This window comes from Lactuca serriola, chromosome 7, assembly GCF_051521515.1.
Source record: "Lactuca serriola cultivar US96UC23 chromosome 7, Lser_US96UC23_V15, whole genome shotgun sequence".
In the NCBI taxonomy this organism is placed as follows: Eukaryota; Viridiplantae; Streptophyta; class Magnoliopsida; order Asterales; family Asteraceae; genus Lactuca; species Lactuca serriola.
This window is the reverse complement of record NC_136414.1, coordinates 206,986,915-206,994,207: the sequence shown is the minus strand read 5'-3', so window position 1 is coordinate 206,994,207 and position 7,293 is coordinate 206,986,915. Positions and strand designations below refer to the sequence as shown.

The 7,293-nt window shown below is 36.7% G+C and overlaps 1 non-coding gene across 1 annotated transcript; it reads right to left on the bottom strand.

The window, feature by feature from the left end:
- Window positions 1-5,749: 5,749 nt before the first annotated feature.
- Window positions 5,750-5,856, bottom strand: LOC145065086 (small nucleolar RNA R71). Its single transcript, XR_013688238.1, has one exon. It is a non-coding gene; the product is annotated as a small nucleolar RNA R71 (small nucleolar RNA).
- Window positions 5,857-7,293: the final 1,437 nt, after the last annotated feature.

Sequence of the window (7,293 nt, the reverse complement as noted above, 5' to 3'; positions counted from 1 at the left end):
TAACATTATTAGGAACTTATAATGAGTATTTGGGCTATTATTATGAGTTATATAGAGTGTTATTTAACGCTTATATAATAATAATAATAGTCAGACTATTAATTTGTGGCGGTTATCGTTAGACTAAACTCTAGTGGTATTGATATTAGGTTTTATCGAAGGAAATTGTTTTGAGAGTATCGAAGCGTTGTGCGAGTGCTGAGTCACCACCTTTCAGGTGAATGCATGGTCCCTTTCATCTTACACATAGATATGAAGTATTGTATATAAATTATGTGTTATGTGTGCATATTATCTGAGTACTTGCTATCTATGCTAGTGGAACGATTTTATACACGTTTTAAAGGATTTAAACTGTATATATATTTTATATCTACAAAAATGTTGGGGTAAAACATGGGTAGATGTAATAGATGGAATATAAGTTGGACGATGAGTTGTGAGGTGTTATAGACCACGAGATGAGGGTGAGAGGTGAACGATGTGAGAAGCCTTTTCCCAAACGATGGCCCTGTCAAACAACAGAGTATGGATAACAACCACAGACTATTCTAGACAGTCCAGAGGAACACTAGCAGGCTCACAACCTGTAAGTGTTGTGAACGATGTGTTCATTCGGTGTACTCTGAACCTTGGTGATCATGCAGACTTGATGCCTAAACCCTGGCGATCATGCAGACTTGATGCCTAAACCATGGTGATCATGCAGACTTGGTGCCAAAACCCTGGCGACTATGCAGACTTAGTGCCTATTGTATAAATTCTGGCGACTATGCATACTTAGTGCCTAAACCCCGGTGACGATGGACTTCGTGCCGATTCCTTAGGATGATCCTTAGGAATGTATGAACGAGGAATGGTTGATTCTTAGGGTGGATCCTTAAGAGTAAAGAAGATAATGGGGATGGGTAATTGGGTTGATTGTTTGATTGTTTGAACATAATAATTATATTATTGTGGGTTGAAAACCCTATGTACTCACCAGGTTTCCCAACCTGGCCCACTCCGTGTATTTATGTTACAGTTGTTGTTATGAAGTCACATTACACTAAGAGATTAAAGAGATATAGATCACTAGTAAGTTCCGTTTATGCTTTTGTTTCTGTATTGACGATGACATCCCAAACGTTTTAAAATAAATAAAATGCATTTCTTCGAAAATGTTTTGATAACGTATTTATCATGTTTTTCTGGGAACAAATTCCGCCATCAATGGTTCAAGTATTACAAAAAAAAACAGGTGGCTGCCCAGAAGTGGTTTCACCTTTTTAGCTATATGAACAGGGGAACACTGTAAGTCTTAAAAACCATCCAATCAAATGCATCATCACCATCATCATCATAAGGTAGTGGACGGTTGACATCTCACGATAAATCTACTTCATGCCTGCACAAAAGAGTAAAAAAAAAAGGTAAATCAAGTGTCAATTGTAAAACCAACAAAATTCCATGTCATCCATGTGACCAAATTCAAATTTTAAAGCGTAGCTCATGTTTTTAAGGACAACTTACATGAAATATCTATGTCATTTACCTTGCCAATCAAGATATAGAAAAATTAGATAAAACTACCATACGAAGGAGACATGTCTACACTTTGAAAAAGAAATACTAAACCCATGAATTTGCTTAATCCCACTCATACACCTCTAATCCATCATCCTTAACTTTATTTTTTTTAAGTATTGATACCTGACCCAAACAATATGACTATTATGCCTTTAACAAATATATTACATATATTTTTTTTATCTGGGACATTTAATAATTTTTCTTTTTTTGGTTAGGACTTTTAATCATCCGACTATGCCTAAACCATGATAGATAAGTTTAAACTCACATATCAAATTCCTCTTATATCATAAAGAAAACATACACAAAAAGCATGTGAACTAAAAGTAACTGAATGTAAGAAATAACCCTCAAAGTGAAAGCTTTATTTTATCTTTAAAAATACCTGGTGACAAATATAGAACGATCCATCAGAAATAAACCAAACTTAGTGACATAGAGATTTCTAAATGATGAAATTTGAAATTTTGAATCATAAAACATTAGATGAAGTAAGATGCAAAAAAAATCTAGGGTTTTTTCACCCTTTATCTCCAATCGATTTCTGGTTTCATTCCTTTCTAAGTACCAAGAACATCAATATTGGTTTTCGTTCATTTGTAATCTTGAATCAAAGAAAACATGGAAAAATCAAAAACATGAGCCAATGGAAATGGTTTTACCTCTGATTATGAGAATGGTTTTACCTCAGGTCCGTGCCTACAAATACAAGTGGTGGCATAAAACCTTATAGCATGGTAAGCATAGCGCAAAAATATAAACAAATTGGACATTTTTATACATAAACATATTTAAACCAACACTTGTAGATATTACCATTAGTTTAGTAGCCGATTTACTCCACCAACCCCAACCATGGCCATCAACAACAAGGTTTCCAATTATCATTAGCCCATTTAGCTTTGTTAATTCTAGCGATTAATGAAGACTTGATCCCCACTTTCATGAGGCTTTTGGAGCTATATTTTTTCCATCTAACTACAAAAATAACAATTTTAGAGAACTCTCATGAACAAATAAGGAGCATATTTTGTAAGGTCCTGTTTATTTACCTCTTAATTGGAAAATTAAGAGGTAACCTCTTAAAAATTCATATATGGCTTGTTTGGTATCCTTTTATAAAATAGCTGTGAATTAGATAAATGCCTCTTAAAGTTTCAGACTTCAACAGACATCTGAAAAAGAAAAAGACACGTGTTGCCCTCCCTAGGTCTTGCTCTTTCTTTTTCTTCTCACGCCTCCAATTTTCTTTCTCATCAACACACACAGCCACACCTCCATCCGATCTAATGAAAGCTTTATTCCCTCCTCGTCATCGCAGTCACCGGTCTCCTCTCCGCCTCTAGCTCCGTCGTCGGTATCTTCTCTGCCCCAACTCCGATTGCTGCGCTACAACGACGCCGAATCCACCCCCGACGACTTATGTTGGTAATGTCTTCGGCTTTCTTATTTCTATTGCTATGTAATCTCTTTCTCTATGTAATCAGATGTGCTATATCGATTAGGGCTTGAATTTTCAAGTTTTTTGTTTCCCCTGAAAGATACAACTTTACAGAATTGTTTTTTCCCCTAAAATCACAGCTAGAATCATGTGTGTTGTTTCTTGTTATGTAATCTCTTTCTCTATGTAATCAGATGTGGTATATCGATTAGGGCTTGAAATTTCAAGTTTTTCTTTCCCCTGAAAAATACGACTTCACATAATTGTTTTTTTTTTCCTGAAATCACAGCTAAAATTTCGAGTTTTTGTTTACTGTATATGTTGAAATCAGATGGGTTATGTTAATTAAGCGAGGTGTTCATCAAGAAACCCAACCAGAGCTCTAAATTATATCACTAGAGGGATTGCTTATTGATATGTGCATAATTAGTTAATTATTTAACGTATATTCTTAGTTATTTTTGATTAATTATGAGAATAATGTGGACAAAAGGTACTTAAAATGTTGTGAATTGTGTTTTCAGTCCAAAAGATATGTTTAGAGGCAAAAAGGAGAAAAGGAAAGCAAGTGAAGATAAAAGAGTGAAAGAAGGAGTCCTACTCGGCGAGTGGATCGACCCTACTCGGAGAGTACATGACGATGTGCCAGAAGATAAATACGACTGCTAATTCAAGACGGATAAGTATTGACCTACTCGGCGAGTTGATTCTGTTACTCGCCGAGTACCCTCTGTTTGAGGATATCTATAAAAGACGAATCCTTATTCCATGAGAAGGCATTCCTGGCGATTTTTGAAGGATCAGCTGCGACTAAAAGGTTCAGAAGGCGCTAAGGAACCCTAGGCTTCAAGAGTTGGAAGAATTCAAGCAATTAGGTTAATTTTACCACTTAGACTTAGGAATTAAACATGTTTGCTTTCATAAACTTTGTTTTTATGCTTGTTCCTACTGCAACTATGAGCTAAACTCGTTTTTGTTTCTGTTTGGGGAATACCAAAGAACTCCTATGGTTTAATTATTGATTTTTGCTTAATTGTCTATCGGTGATTTATTAAATTAAGTTTGTTAAAGAACCTTATGTATTAATCACTACTGTTTTCTGTTAATTGGAAGGCAATTAGGTTGCATGAACATCACTTAATTGTTAACCTCATATGTCTATGTGAATGCTAAAATATATGCTTAGAAGTAATGATTATGAAACTAAGATTAATAAGAAAATAGGAAGATTAATGTGTCAGCTTGTTTGAGAAACCATCAACAAGAGGTTAATTGAATTAATAACTTAATTGACCATTACAAATCTTATTTAATCCAAATAATTAATCTAGGGAAATAATTAGTTTAAACACTTGATCAATGCTTAAATTAGTTAATTGTCTAAGGGTTAGGAGTAATGAACATGAACCTAACTATTATCATTGGTAACCAATAGCAATTAATCCACCTTAACTTAAATAACCATAGGAGTGAATTGGTTGAACCTAAATAGAAACATCTTTATCAAATTTGGTGAATAGTTGTTGCTTTAGTTAATTAGTTAATTTAGTTTGTTTAAGTTTCTAGTCTTGCAAAACTAGAGAAAAACCCTTTACTTTAATTATTTGTTTTAGTTAAAATTAGTTATTAGTTTAATTGTCCGTTCCCTGAGTTCGATACCTTACTTATCAATCTATATCACTTAAAGACAGGTTCACTGCCTTTGTGTGCTCAAATTACTAATAAAAAGTAGGGATAAAACTAGTTGAATTTACACACATCAAGTTTTTGGCGCCGTTGCCGGGGAACGGTTCTAAATAATTAAGCTAATTCCTAATTTTTTCGATTCTTTGTGTGAGTTTACTTGCATAAAGTTCATTTATTGCAATTTAGTAACTAGTAATTAGGTTTTAGTATCTGTTTTAGTTAGGTTAAAACTTAAAATTTTTTCTTTGAAATATCACTGATACTCGCCGAGTGCACTCGCACCTACTCGGCGAGTAGCAGTTTATTCAGCAATTTTTTTTTTTACAATCTTTTTGTTCTTTTTATGTTTTTTTTTATTTGATTAATTTCAGGACTCTCATGACCAGAGGAGCAAACACACCACTGGTACCCCCGTTTGAAGATCCCGAATCCGAATTGAAAAGAAACAAAGGGAAGGACGTGGAGAGTTCAAGCACACCAAAGAAATCACCATTGTCCAACTTGAAGACTGTTTTTGGGAAAAAGAAGAGCAGTAAATCAGGAGCTTCTAGCGCTTCCTTGACAATTGAGGAGCCAATTCAAGAAGATATTGGATACGAGACCGAGGAAGAAGAGGAGGCAACGTACGAACAAGAAACCGAATCGGAGGAAGAGTTAGCATTCACTATGGCTAACATTGATGAAATTCCCATGGGGGAATGGAAGAAGAGGATGCGCGACGACCATGGCCCGGGACTTGTGCAACCCGCAATTCCCACAACTGCTACCTTCGAGCTAAAAGGTCATATCCTAGCTGCGCTTAAGGAAATACCTTTCTATGGGAAAGATCATGAAGATGCCTACAAACATTTGGATGAAGTAAATGATGTTGCTGATTATTTCAACATTCCAAATGTAACCCGCGAAACTCAACTACTTCGGATGCTTCCGGTAACCTTCAAGGGTGCTGCTAAAGAGTGGCTCAAATCACTTCCCCCCGGGTCAGTCACTACTTGGGCCAAAATGAAGGAAGAATTTATAGATCACTTTTGCCCACCATCCAAAATAGCCAAACTCAAGAAGGCCATTGCAAACTTTGAACAGCAAGCTGGAGAATCTTTATATGAAGCATGGGAGAGGTACAAAAGTCTGCTACGAAATTGCCCACACCATGATCTAAACAGCCAGCAAGAAGTTTCCATCTTTTATGATGGAGTCAATGTCACAACCCGGCAGTTGCTAGACTCACAAGGCCCACTTACAAAGAAGCCACCCCCGGTGATTAAAGAATTGATTGAAGAATTCTCTAAACACTCTAGAGAATACCACAACCCTAGGAATGATGTCACTAGGGGAGCCGCGTACGCTGCTACTGAAGATTTATCCGTGGTCATGGCCATGTTAAAAACCATGGATAGGAGAATGGACAAAATGGATCAAACTATTCATGCCATACGGGTGGGTTGTGAAAACTGCAATGGACCTCACCTCACTAGAGATTGCGATTTGGATGAGAACGGCAACAAAAAGGCACAAGTATGTTATTCGAGTGGTGACCGGTATGATGAAGACTGGCGCAAACAAAAGAAGGAGTGGCTGCCTTACGAAGAGTATAAGAAGGCCAAGGAAGAGAAGTACAGACAAAAAGGAAGAGGCTTTTACCAAAAGGAGGAGCCGGTGCAAGAAAGGAAGCCAAGCTTGGAAGATATGCTAACTAAATTTGTGGCCGCTTCCGAGAAAAGACATAGTGACCATGATGCTGCTATCCAAGAAACAAGAACAATGCTCAGGAACCAGCAAGCATCCATCCACAATATAGAAACGCAGCTTGGGCAACTTGCTCAACAACTAAACCAAAGGTCACCGGGTGAGCTTCCTAGCAAAACCGAGAACAACCCACGGGGCGCACAAGTAAATATTGTTACCACAAGAAGTGGAAAGATCATTACTCCCCTGGCCCCCATTCGAACTGAAGCAACCAAGGACTCACAGAAGGAAGGAACAGAAAAACAAGTCGAGTAACGAAATTAAGCTGATTATCCAATCAAATCCACGAAAGATATGTCAAAGCCAAAAATCTGGGATCTAACTAACCAACTCGTCGAGTATGGGCAATGCACTCATCGAGTTCCAAATATGAACTCGTCGAGTTCAATGAACATAATGAATATTTTGCTCGCTTCTTCTTTGAATGATTAACAATTGCATCATGTTCAACTGAAAAACATCCTAGGCTCTGATACTACTGATCGGTTGTGAGCATAAAAACAAAAATCCTATGTGATCATGTAACCCTAATGCTTTGGATCTAAGTTTTCACTAGTTGAACATGCAAACTTGAATACCAAAGCAAAACCCTAGAAAATAGTATATAAATCGAAATATACACAATAATAGGGTTTAGATGTTTACCTTGCTTGTTATGTAGTAATAACAAGTAAACCTTGAAGATCTTTGACTCTTGAAAGCAATTGCCTCAAATGTGACACCTCTAATGGCTTACAAACACTCTTTGCAAGAGGATGAGAGGAAAAAAAGAGGGAATGCACTAGAATTTCAGCTAGGATTCTTGTGTATGTGTGTAGGGCGAAAATCCTAAGGGAGTGGTTGCTTAT